Here is a 16073-nt window from a genome sequence, read left to right on the forward strand (position 1 = left end):
AAAAATCAGTTGGATTCCTCTACAGCAACAAAAAGAACATCGAAGAGGAAATCACCAAATCAATGCCATTTACAGTAGCCCCAAGAAGATAAAACACTTAGGAATAAATCTTACCAGAGATGTAAAAGACTTACACAAAGAAAACTACAGTACACTTCTGCAAAAAAGAAGAGAGACTTACATAAGTTGAAAAACATACCTTGCTCATAGATAGGAAGACTTAACATTATAAAAATGTCTGTTCTACCAAAGGCGATCTATACATTTAATACAATTCCAATCCAAATCCTAGTGACATTCTTTAATGAGATGGAGAAACAAATCACCAACTTCATATGGAAGAGAAAGAGGCCCTGGATAAGTAAGGCATTACTGAAAAAGAAGAACAAAGTGGGAGGCCTCACTCTACTGATTTTAGAACTTACTATACTGCCACAGTAGCCAAAACATCCTGGTACTGGTACAACAACAGATACATGGACCAATGGAGCAGAATTGAGAATCCAGACATATATCCATCCACATATGAGCAGTTGATATTTGACAAAGGCCCCAAAACAGTTAAAGGGGGAAAAGACAGTCTTTTTAACAAATGGTGCTGGCATAACTGGATATCCATGTGCCAAAAAATGAAACAAGACCCATACCTCACTCCATGCACAAAAACGAGCTCAAAATGGATCAAAGACCTAAATATAAACTCTAAAATGATAAAGATCATGAAAGAAAAAATAGGGACAATGCTAGGAGCCATAATACATGGCATAAACAGTATACAAAACATTACTAACAATGCAGAAGAAAAACTAGATAACTGGGAGCTCCTAAAAATCAAACACCTATGCTCATCCAAAGACTTCAGCAAAAGAGTAAAAAGACCTACAGACTGGGAAAAAGTTTTTAGCTATGACATTTCTGATCAGCGCCTGATCTCTAAAATCTACATTATACTGCAAAAACTCAACTACAAAAAGACAAATAACCTATTAAAAAAATGGGCAAAAGATATGAATAGACACTTCACTAAAGAAGACATTCAGGTAGCTAACAGATACATGAGGAAATGTTGATGATCATTAGCCATTAGAGAAATGCACATCAAAACTACAATGAGATTTCATCTCTCTGGCATTAATCCAAAAAACATGAAATAATAAATGTTGGAGAGGCTGTGGAGAGATTGGAACACTTCTACACTGCTGGTGGAATGTAAAACGGTACAACCACTTTGGAAATCAATTTGGCGCTTCCTTAAAAAGCTGGAAATAGAACTACCATACGATCCAGCAATCCCACTCCTTGGAATATATCCTAGAGAAATAAGAGCCTTTACACGAACAGATATATGCACACCCATGTTTATTGCAGCACTGTTCACAATAGCAAAAAGATGGAAGCAACCAAGGTGCCCATCAACGGATGAATGGATAAATAAATTATGGTATATTCACACAGTGGAATACTACGCATCGATAAAGAACAGTGAGGAATCTGTGAAACATTTCATAACATGGAGGAACCTGGAAGGCATTATGCTGAGTGAAATTAGTTGCAAAAGGACAAATATCGTATAAGATCACTATTATAAGAACTTGAGAAATAGTTTAAACTGAGAAGAAAACATTCTTCTGTGGTTACAAGAGGAGAGGGAAGGAGGGTTGGAGAAGGGTATTCACTAATTAGGTGGTAGATAGGAACTACTTTAGGTGAAGGGAAAGACAACACACAATACAGGGGAGGTCAGCACAGCTGGACTAAACCAAAAGCAAAGAAGTTTCCTGAATAAACTGAATACTTCGAAGGCCAGTGTAGCAGGGGCAGGGTTTTGGGGACCATGATTTCAGGGGACATCTAAGTCAATTAGCACAATAAAATCTATTAAGAAAACACTCTGCATCCTACTTTGGAGAGTGGCATCTGGGGTCTTAAATGCTGGCAAGCAGCCATCTAAGATGCATCAATTGGCCTCAACCCACCTGCATCAAAGGAGAATGAAGAACACCAAAAATACAAGGTAATTATGAGCCCAAGAGACAGAAAGGACCACATGAACCAGAGGCTATATCATCCTGAGACCAGAAGAACTAGATGGTGCCCAGCTACAACCGATGACTACCCTGACAGGGAACACAACAGAGAACCCCTGAGGGAGCAGGAAAGCAGTGGGATGCAGACCCCAAATTCTCATAAAAAGACCAGACTTAATAGTCTGAGACTGGAAGGACCCCCGTGGTCATGGCCAGCAGACCTTCTGTTGGCCCAGGACAGGAACCATTCCCGAATCCAACTCTTCAGACATGGCTTGGAGAGGGATGCTGGTGAGGAGTGAGCTTCTTGGATCAGGTGGACACTTGAGAGTATGCTGGCATCTCCTGCCTGGAGGGTAGATGAGATGGTAGAGGGGGGTGAGAAGCCAGCGAAATGGACACAAAAAAGAGTGGAGGGAGAGAGTGGGCTGTCTCATTAGGGGGAGAGTAATTGGGAGTATGTAACAAGGTGTATATAAGTTTTCATGTGAGAGAATGACTTGATTTGTAAACTTTCACTTAAAGTACAATAAAAATTATTAAAAAAAAAAAAAAAGGTCCCTGAGCCTCTTCTGCCAGCACCTCTTGCCCAGCCATCTTTCTTTCTTGTCACCACCATTAGCCCTGTTTCTTTCTTTTTTACCTCTTTTTCCACTGAGCTAGCATCTTTCTACGTCTGATGTTAAGTAACCAACATTTTAGAACCTTTCTAGTCTAGCTACTCTCACATTTATTATTTGAGAATTGGGTGGTACTTAGTAAAAAGATCTTACAAGCCTAGGCCTGCCTCTCCCTGCCTTTCCTCGCCTGCTGTCAGCTTTGTCATGTGTTTCGGTTTTAATTATGATTAATTTAGAAAGTGCTAATCCTCTTCTAGATAATTGAGAGATGAGTAATTGATCTAAACTTCTGAAGGGAGAATATCGACAATTTGAAACAAAGCAGAAGAATGTTTGAAATAAGGCAAAAGTTCTACAGAATTCCATTGCTTTGGGACAATTTAGAAACTTCTTTTTAGACTTTGCTACCAAAAATAAAAATGAAATTGAGGAGGCCTATTTTTACTATATGAGATAAATTTTCTTTACTTTCTTTGTTAGTAGTCCTTCAGAGATAGAAAACTCTAACTTCGGCTTCCTCTATTCTTAGTCATTGCACTTTGGAGAGTGGAGAACCAGTCAAAATGGTGTGGTGGTTACAATGCAAGGCTTAACATTGTCTTCTCTTAACCTGTCAACAAATTTGTGCTATGTGTCAGCACTAAAATAAAATGGAAAAATATAGTATAATAGCAAAGGGACAAATAGCTTGTGTTATTGGTTAAGACTGCTACAGCATTAGAAAGCAGCAATTGAAAAGGCACTTTGAGAAAGGTGTCATCAGGCCAGCCCTTGCAATGGTGGAGGTTAATCTCTCCTGGGCTCAGCTACAGAAGCCGGAAGCCTGGAAAAGGCTTGTGTCCAAAAAAAATCAATTTCTAATTTGAAACAAAATCATTTTTGACTAACAGGGGTTCAGAACCCATTACTTTTTTGCTGTATAGTCTGCTGACATTTCAGCACTTTCTGTTGTGCACAATGAATCCTAATAGTCATTTTATAATGTTGCTATACCAATCAATTGAACCAAGAGAAAGCTGTTACAATTCTGCAAAGTTTTCAGGAACAGGTTTCACTCATGGTTTTTTTTCATTAGTCCCCTCCTCCCCCCCCCCTTTTTTTTTGCAGGGATGGGGGTTATAGTGTTGCAATAAAAAAATCTTTTTAAAAGACTTTTTGTTGTAAGGTAGTCACAGGAATTACTTTCTTTTCTACTCATAAGAAAGACTGTCTTAAATTTTTCTCTTCTTTTATTCTAGTACAGAGCCATTAGCAAAATGATGGTCTACTTGATAACTGAAGGAGCTGAAACTACCCCTTTGAGCCAGTCTGCCCATTGTAGAGCTGGTATACAGGAAGTACAGTACAGGGCAAAGTTACTGCATTGGCATTTGTTGTGGCACCCAACCAAATGTGACAAATAAACTTGCCAAGGTGTGCTGCACTGGTTTGGATACCCTGTTATCATAAAACGAATGACCTAGCACTAACTGCCCAAGTTACACTGCTTGGCTTAGTGCCTCCTTAATTGCTTGCCTCTCTTCAGTGTGTCTGAATTTTTTAATATACTTTTCTTCTATTTTCGTCCTTTGTTGCTGTCCTTTAGTCGTTAAGACTGTATAGGACATTTACTGCAGGGTCATTAATCTTTATTACCAGTCTCTTAATCCTTTACCTCTCCTATCCTCCTCACTATTCTGTCAACTTTATTGAAGCTAAACATGTTAAAAAAAAAAAACAAAAAAACTCCTGACTCTTCTCAACAGATACACTTGTGCCAGCAAAACTATGCACAGCATTTTCAGAATTACAGTTAAAATGGAAGTTGTTTTTCATTCATCGATGCTTGGCATGTTATATTTTAGTTGTTCTTATTGAGCTATTGCAACAGTGAGACATTGCTTGGTAGCATCTAAACTTTGTCAAGAACAAGGGCATAAATCTGGACAAATCCAGTCTTCATTCCTCTCTTTTTACTTCCTAGGCATCAGCACTCTTATTCTCTCCCAGCTTGCCCAGATCTTCCCCTTCCTGAGAAATCATGATTCCCTTTCATAAGAGTCCTCAATCTTGAGGGCATTTTTTCCTATTATGCTGATGGGCTAGCAAGAGGCTGTGAGGCCATGGAGGATCAAAATGTTAGACCTCAGGGCTTGGCACTGCCCATTCCTAGGTCATGCTGCAAAACCCTTCCAAAACACCCTGCTACATTTAAAGCTTCCTCCAGTTTTTCCCTCTTGCATGATCTCTGAATCCCCTTAAAACTTGCAGAAGACCTAGAGTAATTTGGATTTACCTGATGATATTGACCATGACCTTCATTTTGTCTTTTGGGTTTTTTATATAATCTTCTATATAAAGCCGTTGTCACTGGTTAGGGCCACCCAAGTGGCTCTCAAACAGATTTTCCTTTTAATTAAAGAGGGTTTTTGTGTAGACTCAACTGAAATGAGGAATAATAATAAGCTCCTCGTTGTTCCTCTAAGTGACCTGTTCTTGCAATGATGTGAGTGCCCTTTATAGCCCTAGGTGGATCCATGTAGGTGACGTGATTAACAAAATAAACAAGTTGGAGTATCCAAACTACAGAAATCATTTCCATTTTGCTTCTAAGGAGCTTTTTTTTTTTTTTTTTCTTTTATCGTTATCATCATCATTATATGTTTAATCATAGGAAAAAATACAAGATGTTAATTCTAATTTCCAGAAGTCTGAGCTGAAAGATTTGTTAAAAGTTGACGCCTTTATCAACAGAGCACAGAAGTCAAGCATAGTACAGGACTATGAATATGCCCTGATGTGTAGAATAAATAGTCCTGACCAGTCCACTCAAAAAGCGGATTCAAATGCAAGAGACCAGCTTACAAGTTGAAGCTGCCATATATGGAACATTGTCACTTAAACCAGAGGATCTGCGCTTTCCATCCTAAACAATGGAAAGAAGTATAGTCTCTCAACACACTACATAATTTACTTATTTATTATATATATTTATTTACATAGGCTATATCCCATCTCCTAGAACATTGCTTAACACGTGATAGGGGATTATTATATATATGTTGAATGAATTGTTGTTGTAGATATTCTAGGTTCTTTGTATTTGCATGTGTTGATTCTTCCTTCTGTGTCCTTGCCCCATTTTCCCAAAATAAGGACCTAATCAATTAGACCTTTTGAGCTCAGTGCCTGCGATTGTTTAGTGATTTAAGCAATATATGTGCTTGCTCCTTCCAAGTCCTTATGGTGATTGATTGGTAATGTCAAAGACAAATCAGTAGAATGGGGTCATAAAACAGCATTGCCTTGGGGGTCAAGAAGACTATGGCGGTTCTTTTCATCTCCTTTTATTCTAATTGAGGTTTGATTTATATACAATAAAATGGCACAGGTTTTAAGTGTACAGTATGCTGAACTTTGACAGTTGTGTACACCAATGTAACCACCACCCCGTTAAGATATATTTCCACCATCCATAAGAGCTATTTCATGCTCCTTCCAGCCAATCTCCTACCCCTACCCCAGAGGCTGATTTCTGTCACTATAGGTTAGTTTTACAAGTTCTTGAACCTCATAAAAATAGAATCCTACGGTACATCTGATTTGCCTCTGGCTTCTTTCAGTTACCATGTTTTTGAGATACATCCACGTTGCATGTATCAGTGTGTTCATTTTTATTACCAAGTAGTATTCCACTTGATGAATATGCCGTGCTGTGTTTATCCATTCATCTTTTGATAAACGCTTGGCTTGTTTTCAGCTTGGAGCTGTTATGAAGCATAATATCCTCTCACAAGTCTTTTATGGATATGGCTATATTTTCATTTATGTTCATTTGTGTTTTATGTTTATAAGAAACTAAGAGTTTGCCAAAGTGATTGTAACAGTTTATACTTGTACCAGCAATCTATGAGAGTTCCAATGCTCCATGTTCTCACCATCCTCAATCTTTTTAACTTCACCTTTTCTAGTGGATATAAAGTATCTCACAGAGGTTTTAATTAGGTTTTGCCTGATGACTAGCCGATGACTAATAATGTTGAGCACCTTTTCATGTGTGTCTTAGTTTCCTAGGGCTGCCATTAAAAAAAAAAAAATACCACAAAGCGGGTAACCCTGAAGAATAGAAATTTATTTTCTCACAGTTTGGGGCCTAGAAGTCTAAATCAGGATATTGGCAGTGTAAATTCCTTCTGAAGTCTTTATGAGAGGAACTTTTCCATGCCTCTCTCCTAGCTTCTAGTGGCTACTGGTAACCCTTGGAGCTGCTTGTAGATGTACCTTCACATGGTGTCTTCCCCCTGTGCACGACTTTCTATGTTTGCTCTCCCCTTTTATAAGACACAACTCAGAAGGAATTAGGACTAGGAATCACCCTACTATGGGATAACTTAAATGATGATTTGTAAAGAAAAACCCTATCTTCCCAAACAAGGTCACAGGTACAGGGGTTATGACTTCAACATATCTTTTGGGGGAGACGTAATTCACTATATAACAATGTGTTTATTGGCCTTATATCTTCTTATGTCTATTCAGGTTTATAACTTTTTTATTGGGTTTGTTTTTTAAATTGGGTTGTCTTTATTATTTATGGAAGTTCTTTATATATTATGAACACCAGTCCTTTGTCAGATATATGCAATGAGAATATTCCCTCCCAGACTGTAGCTTACATTTTTCATTTCTCAACAGTACCTTTTGATAAGTAGACATTTTTAATTTTCATGACATCCAATTTATCAGTTTTTAAATATAATTTTATTTATTGTTGTCAAGAATATACACAGCTAAATATATGACAGTTCAACAGTTTTTACATGTACTGTTTAGTGACATTGATTACATTCTTCCAGTTGGGTAACCATTCTCACCCTCCTTTTCTGAATTGTTCTCCCCCATTAACATAACTGCACTGCCCCCTAAGGTTCCTATCTAATCATTTGAGTTGCTGTTGTCAATTTGATCCCATGTAGATAGTTCTTAAAAGAGCATAATGCTCAAGGCAGACATTTTTTACTGTTAAGCTAAACTATTGTTTGGTAGTAAGAGGATTTGAGGGGATATTTTTTATTTAAGGTTTCAAGATTCAGGGCAATAGTTTCAGGGGTTGATCCAAACTTCATGGCTCCAGGAAGCCTGGAGCCCATGAGAATTAGAAATTCTGTTCTGCATTTCCCTTTGGATCGAGGTTCTTCTATGGAATCTTTGATCAAAATGTTCAGTAATGGTAGCCAGGCACCATCCACTTCATCTGGTCTCACGGCAAAGGAGGCCAATTATTGTACCGCTGATTATCGTAATTGCTGTCAATAAGTTGTAGCTGATGAGGCTGATTATGTACAACCAAAAACCTCATGGGATTTGGTTTCTTGGTTTGGAGGTTTAGGGTCATGGTTTCATGGGACATCCCAGTTAATTGCCCTAATAACTTGTTTAGTGGCTCTGTTCTATCTCTTAATTCAGTGTGTAACACCTGGGTCTTAAAAACTTGCAAACGGCCATCCAAAGCACAACAATTGGTCTCTATTCACCTGGAACAACAGAGGAAGAAGGAGAGTCAGGAATAAGAGGAGGATATGGAATGTGTGGCTAATTGCCCCCATGAATAACTGCCTCCTTTGCCATGAGAACCATTCATCATTTCTTTTAATGGTTACTTTCTTTTGTGCCCTTTCTAAGAAATTTTAGCTTATGTCAAGGTAATGAAGATACTCTCCTGTGTTTTCTTCTAGAAGCTTTATAGTTTTAGCTTTTATGTTCAGAGCTGTGATCCATCTCTAGTTAATTTTTATGTAGAGAGTGAGGTAGGGGTTAAGGTTCACTTTTCCCCATACAGATAAACGTAGTTATTTCAGCACCATTCGTTAAAAAGACTTTTCTTTTCCCGTGTTAATTGCCATAGCACCTTTACTAAAAATCATTTGCTCATATATGTTTGGGTATGTTGTTGTTCTTAGGTGCCATTGAGTCGGTTCTGACTCATAGGGACCCTATGCACAAGAGAATGAAACACTGCCTGGTCCTGCGCCATCCTTACAATCATTGTTATGCTTGAGCTCATTGTTGCAGCCACTGTTTCAATCCACCTCATTGAGGGTCTTCCTCTTTTCTGCTGACCCTGTACTCTGCCAAGCATGATGTCCTTCTCCAGAGACTGATCCCTCCTGACAACATGTCCAAAGTGTGTAAGACGCAGTCTCGCCATCCTTGCCTCTAAGGAGCCTTCTGGCTGCACTTCTAAGACAGATTCGTTCATTGTTTTGGCAGTCCATGGTATATTCAATATTCTTCGCCAACACCACAATTTAAAGGCGTCAACTCTTCTTTGGTCTTCCTTATTATTCATTGTTCCAGCTTTCACATGCATATGATGTGATTGGAAATACCATGGCTTGGGTCAGGTGCACCTTAGTCTTCAGGGTGATATCTTTGCTCTTCACTTTGAAGAGGTCTTTTGCAGCAGATTTGCCCAGTGAAATGCGTCTTTTGATTTCTTGACTGCTGCTTCCATGGCTGTTGATTGTGGATCCAAGTAAAATGAAATCCTTGACAACTTCAATCTTTTCTCTGTTTATCATGATGTTGCTCGTTGGTCCAGTTGTGAGGATTTTTGTTTTCTTTATGTTGAGGTGTAATCCATACTGAAGGCCATGGTCTTTGATCTTCATTAGTAAGTGCTTCAAGTCCTCTTCACTTTCAGCAAGCAAAGTTGTGTCATTTGCATAACGCAGGTTGTTATTGAGTCTTCCTCCGATCTTGATGCCCCGTTCTTCTTCGTATAGTCCAGCTTCTCATATTATTTTTTCAGCATACAGATTGAATAGGTATGGTGAAAGAATACAACCCTGATGCACACCTTCCCTGACTTTAAACCAATCAGTATCCCCTTGTTCTGTCCAAACAGCTGCCTCTTGATCCATGTAAAGGTGGATCCAGAACGCTTCATCATGAGCACGATGAAGCGTTCTGGAATTCCCATTCTTCGCAGTGTTATCCATAGCTTGTTATGATCCACACAGTCGAATGCCTTTGCATAGTCAATAAAACACAGGTAAACATCCTTCTGGTATTCTCTGCTTTCCGCCAGGATCCATCTGACATCAACAATGATATCCCTGGTTCCACGTCCTCTTCTGAAACCAGCCTGAATTTCTGGCAGTTCCCTGCTGCAGCCGTTTTTGAATGATCTTCGGCAAAATTTTGCTTGCTTGTGATATTAACGATATTGTTCTATAATTTCCACATTCGGTTCGATCACCTTTCTTGGCAATAGGCATAAATATGGATCTCTTCCAGTCAGTTGCCCAGGAAGCTGTCTTCCATATTTCTTGGCATAGACAAGTGAGCACCTACAGCACTGCATCTGTTTGTTGAAACATCTCAATTGATATTCCATCAATTCCTGGAGCCTTGTTTTTTGCCAATGCCTTCAGAGCATGTTGGACTTCTTCCTTCAGTACCATCGGTTCCTGATCATATGCCACCTCTTGAAATGGTTGAATATCGACTAATTCTTTTTGGTATAATGACTCTGTGTATTCCTTCCATCTTTTTTTGATGCTTCCTGTGTCATTTAATATTTTCCCCATGGAATCCTTCACTATTGCAACTCAAGGCTTGAATTTTTTCCTCAGTTCTTTTAGCTTGAGAAACGCCGAGCGTGTTTTTCCCTTTTGGTTTTCCATCTCCAGCTCTTTGCACATGTCATTATAATACTTTGTCTTCTTGAGAGGCCCTTTGAAATCTTCTGTTCAGTTCTTTTACTTCATCAGTTCTTCCTTTTGCTTTAGCTACTCGATGCTCAAGAGCAAGTTTCAGAGTCTCCTCTGACATCCATCTAGGTCTTTTCTTTCTTTCCTGTCTTTTCTGTGACTTCTTGCTTTCTTCATGGATGATGTCCTTGATGTCATTCCACAACTTGTCTGGTCTGTGGTCACTAGTGTTCAATGCGTCATATCTATTCTTCAGATGGTCTCTAAATTCAGGTGGGATATCAAGGTCATATTTTGGCTCTTGTGGACTTGCTCTGATTTTCTTCAGTTTCAGCTTGAACTTGCATATGAGCAATTGATGGTCTGTTCCACAGTCGGCCCCTGGCCTTGTTCTGACTGATGATATTGAGCTTTTCCATGATCTCTTTCCACAGATACAGTCAATTTGATTTCTGTGTGTTCCATCTGGCAAGGTCCATGTGTATAGTCGCTGTTTATGTTGGTGAAAGAAGGTATTTGCAATGAAGAAGTCGTTGGTCTTGCAAAATTCTATCATTCAATCTCCAGCATTGTTTCTATCACCAAGGCCATATTTTCCAACTACTGATCCTTCTTCGTTTCCAACTTTTGCATTCCAATTGCCAGTAATTATCAATGCATCTTGATTGCATGTTCGATCAATTTCAGACTGCAGCAGCTGATAAAAATCTTGTATTTCTTCATCTTTGGCCCTAGTGGTTGGTTCGTAAATTTGAATAATAGTTGTATTAACTGGTCTTCCTTGTAGGCATATGGATATTATCCTATCACTGACAGCATTGTACTTCAGGATAAATCTTGAAACGTTCTTTTTGACGATGAGTGCAACAGCATTCCTTTTCAAGTTGTCACTTCCAGCATAGTAGACTATATGATTGTCCAATTCAAAATGGCCAATACCAGTCCATTTCAGCTCACTAATGCCTAGGATGTTGATGTTTATGTGTTCCATTTCATTTTTGATGATTTCCAATTTTCCTAGATTCATACTTCGTACATCCCAGGTTCCAATTATTAATGGATGTTTGCAGCTGTTTCTTCTCATTTTGAGTTGTGCCACATCAGCAAATGAAGGTCCTGGAAGCTTTACTCCATCCACATCATTAAGGTTGACTCTACTTTGAGGAGGCAGCTCTTCCCCAGTCATCTTTTGAGTGCCCTCCAACCTGGGGGGCTCATCTTCCAGCACTGTATCAGACAATATTCTGCTGCTATTTATAAGGTTTTCACTGGCTAATGCTTTTCAGAAGTATATTGCTGGGTCCTTCTTCCTAGTCTGTCTTAGTCTGGAAGCTCAGCTGAAACCTGTCCTCCGTGGGTGACCCTGCTGGTATCTGAATACCAGTGGCATAGCTTCCAGCCTCACAGCAACACACAAGCCCCCACAGTACGACAAACTGACAGACACATGGGGGATGTTTGGGTATATTTTTAGAACTTTTTTTCACTAACCTATTTACTTATTTTTAATACTTTGTAGTAAATCTTGAAATACTTTTAATTGCTTTAGATATTCTAGGTTCTTGGCATTTACATATAAATTTTAGAACTAGCTTCTTCCACAGGTGAAAAAGCAAATCAAAACAAAAACCCAGTGAGGTTGGGATTGGGATTACCTTGACTCTTTAGTAATCAAGTTGAGGAGAATTCACATCTTAACAGTATTCAGTCATCTAGTTCACGATCTGCTTACTTTGGTTATTTAATTTCTCTAAACAGTGTTTTATACTTCCCAGTGTAGAGGTCTTTCATTAAATTTCATACTAGGTATTTCATCCTTTGATGCTATTATAAGTTTTTTTTTTTATTCATTTTATAATGGTTTGCTGCTAGCAGTTAAACACAGTTGGTTTTTTGTATATTAACTTTATATCCTGTGACCTTGCTAAATTACCTTATTCATTCTAATGGTTTTTGTTTTGTTTTTGTTATTGTTGAATCCGTAGACTTTTGTATGTACACAATTGTATCATCTGCTAATAATGGCAGTTTACTTCTTCTTTTCTGATCTTTATGGCTTGTGTTTCTCTTCTTGTTATATTATACTGGCTTGTCTTTTATTACAGTGTTGAATGTTGTTGTTGTTAGGTGCCATCTAGTTGGTTCCAACTCATAGCAACCCTGTGTACAATAGAACGATACACTGCCTGGTCCTGTGCCATCCTCACAGTCATTGCTATGTTTGAGCCCATTGTTGCAGCCACTGTGTCAGTTCATCTTGTTGAGAGTCTTCCTCTTTTTCACTGATCTACTTTACCAAACCCTGGTTGCACAGTGGTTAAGTGCTTGGCTGCTAACGAAAAGTTTGACGGTTACAACCCCCCAGCTGCTCTGTAGGAGAAAAATGTAGCCATCTGCTTTCATAAAGGTTTATAGCCTTGGAAACCCTATGGGGCAGTTCTAGTCTGTCCTACAGCATTGCTATGAGTCAGCATCTACTCGATGGCAGTGGGTCACAATGTTGAATAAAATGGTAAAAGTAGACTTCTATGCTTTGTTCTCTATCTAATAGGGAAAACAGTCTTTCACCCTTTAGTATGATTTTAGCTATAGTTTTATGTAAATGCCCCTTATCAGCTTGAAAAAGTTTTCTCCTACTTTGTTTAGAATTTTTATCATAAATAGTGTTGAATTTCATGAAATCTTTTTTTCTGCATCTGTTGAAATGCCTGCATTAAAAAGAAAGACATTATGCTATGTGAAATAAGTTACAAAAGGACAAATATGGTATGATTCCATTTATATGAAATAGGCAAATGTGTAGAGACCACGGTTTATTAGTGGTTACCAGGGGTTGAGAGAAGAGGAAAGGGCAAGTTTTTGCTTTGGGGGCACTGACTTTCTGTTAACAATTACGGGATAATTTAGAAACAGTGCTGATGGTTACACAACATGGTGACGAGATCAATGTCACTGAATTGTACATGTAAAAATTGTTGAATTGGCAAATGTTTGTTATATGTATTTAACCACAATAAATTTTTTTAATTGAAGGTAAAATAAGGCATTTTGAAATTAACAACCCTTACCTCATACCATATACAAAAATTAACTCAAAATGGATCAACAGCTTATTATAAGAGCAAAAGCATAAACTTGTAGGCCAAAACATAGGGTTAAATCTTCAGAACCTTGGGTTTGGCAATGGTTAATTGATTGTATCATCATCAACACTTTTATCTTTAAAAAGCATACATATTCGTTTTATGTGTGTGCGTGTGTATAAATACATAGGTATATTTAGTTCTGTGTATATGCATAACTATATGTAATTGTTGAAGCCCTGGTGGTGCAGTGGTTAAGAGTCCAGCTGCTAACCAAAAGGTCGGGAGTTCAAATCCACCAGCAGCTCATTGGAAACCATCTGGGGCAGTACTGCTCTGTGCTGTAGGGTCGCTGTGAGACGGAATCAACTCGATAGGAATGGATTTGGTTTTGGTTTTTTGTATGTAGCTTTCTGGAAACTTAATAAAGAATAGAGCTTAGAGAATTAAGAAAAAGGAATAGTTAAACTTTTCCTATGCCTTAGAAATTATTCTTAATCTTTTTGGAGTCCCATCCCCTTTGATAACTTGATGAAAGCAGTGGACCCCTGGACCCTTCCCCCCCCAAAAAATAAATAAGCACGTTGTTGTTCTTACGATTATGAGGAATTAATACACTACTGAAGTCCATCTGTGGATTTTATAGAGGACCCTGAACCCTCTGTTAAGAATTCTTTCCTTAAATTGTCCCCATCAAATGTCAGTTGTCTCAACCAAACTTTTGACAGAAGCACCAAAACAGGAAAATAAAGACTGGGTGTCTAATGGTCGTGTTTTCTGTGATGTTGTTGTTGCTAGGTGCCATCAGGTTGGTTCCAACTCATAGTGATCCTGTGTACAACAGAACGAAACACTGCCCGGCCCTGCATCATCTTCACAATCATTGCAATGTTTGAGCTCGTTTTTGCACCCACCGTGTCAGTCCATCTCATTGAGGGTCTTCCTCTTTTTTGCTGACCTTCTAGCTTTACCAAGCATGATGTCTTTCTCCGGAGACTGGAACCTCCTGATAACATGTCCACAGTGTATGAGATGAAGTCTCGCCATCCTCACTTCTAAGGAGCATCTGGCTATACTTCTTCCAAGACACACTTGTTCATTCTTCTGTCAATCCATGGTATATTTAATATTCTTCACCAACACCATAATTCACAGGCATCAATTCTTCTTCAGTTGTCCTTATTCACTGTCCAGATTTCACATGCATATGAGGTGATTGACGATACCGTGGCTTGGATCAGGTACACCTCAGTATTCAAAGTGATCCTTTTACTTTTAAACACTTTAAAGAGATCTTTTGCAGTATATTTTCCCAATGCAACATGTCATTTGATTTCTTGACTGCTACTTCCATGGCAATGATTGTGGATCCAGTAAAATGAAATCCTATACAACTTCAGTATTTTCTCCGTCTTTCATGATGTTACTTACTGGTCCAGTTATGAGGATTTTGTTTTCTTTATGTTGAAGTGCAGTCCATACTGAAGGCTGTAGTCTTTGATCTTCATCAGAGTTTCAAGTCCTCTTCACTTTCCAAAAACAAGGTTGTGTCATCCACGTATCACAGGTTGTTAATGAGTCTTCCTCCAATCCTGATGCAGCATTCTTCTTCAAGTAGTCCAGTTTCTCAAATTATTTGCTCGGCATGCAGATTGAATGAAGTATGGTGAAAGGATACGACCCTGGTGCACACCTTGCCTGATTTTAAACCACATCGTCTCCCCTTCTTCTGTTCGAATGCCTGCCTCTTGGTCTATGTACAGGTTCCTCATAAGCACAAGTATGTATTCTGGAATTCTTATTCTTCGCAACGTTATCCATAATTTGTTATGACCCACACAGTCGAGTGCCTTCGCATAGTCAGTAAAGCGTAGGTAAACATCTTTCTGGTATTGTCTGCTCTCAGCCAAGATCCATCCAACATCAGCAATGATATCCCTCTTTCCATATACTCTTCTCAGTCCAACCTGAATTTCTGGCAGTTTTCTCTCGATGTACTACTACAAATGTTTTTTGTTTGTTTGGCTGTTTTTATTTTTTTTTAATTCATCAAAATTTTATTTGTGGGTGATATTAATGATATTGTCCATAATTTCTGCATTCTGTTTGATCACCTTCTTTGGAATGGTCACAGATGTAAATCTTTTCCAGTTGGCTCGCCAGGTAGCTGTCTTCCAAATTTCTTGGCATAGATGAGTGAGCACTTCCAGCATTGCATCCATTTCTTGAAATATCTCAATTGGTATTCCATCAATTCCTGGAGCCTTGTTTTTTGCCAGTGCCTTCACTGCAGCTTGGACTTTCTTCCTTCGGTACCATTGGTTCTTGATCGTTTGCTACCTCCTGAAATGGCTGAACATCGACCAATTCTTTTGGGTACAGTGACTGTGTGTATTCCTTCCATCTTCTTTTGTTGCTTCCCACGTCATTCAATATTTTGCCCATGGAATTCTTCAATATTGGAACTTGAGGCTTGAATTTTTTCTTTAGTTCTTTCAGCTTGAGAAATGCCGGTGTGTTCTTCCCTTTTGGTTTTCTAACTCCAGGTCTTTGCACATTTCTTATAATACTTTACTTTGTCTTCTCGAGCCTTTCTTTGAAATCTTCTTTTCATCTCTTTTACTTCATCATTTCTGCCATTCACTTTAG

General features: G+C 38.6%; 1 protein-coding gene across 3 annotated transcripts in view; it reads left to right on the forward strand.

The window, feature by feature from the left end:
* KIAA1328 (KIAA1328 ortholog) overlaps window positions 1-16073 on the forward strand; it is a 362831-nt gene that overhangs the window by 281510 nt on the left and 65248 nt on the right. The window lies entirely within an intron of this gene.

Source organism: Elephas maximus, chromosome 11, assembly GCF_024166365.1.
Source record: "Elephas maximus indicus isolate mEleMax1 chromosome 11, mEleMax1 primary haplotype, whole genome shotgun sequence".
In the NCBI taxonomy this organism is placed as follows: domain Eukaryota; kingdom Metazoa; phylum Chordata; class Mammalia; order Proboscidea; family Elephantidae; genus Elephas; species Elephas maximus.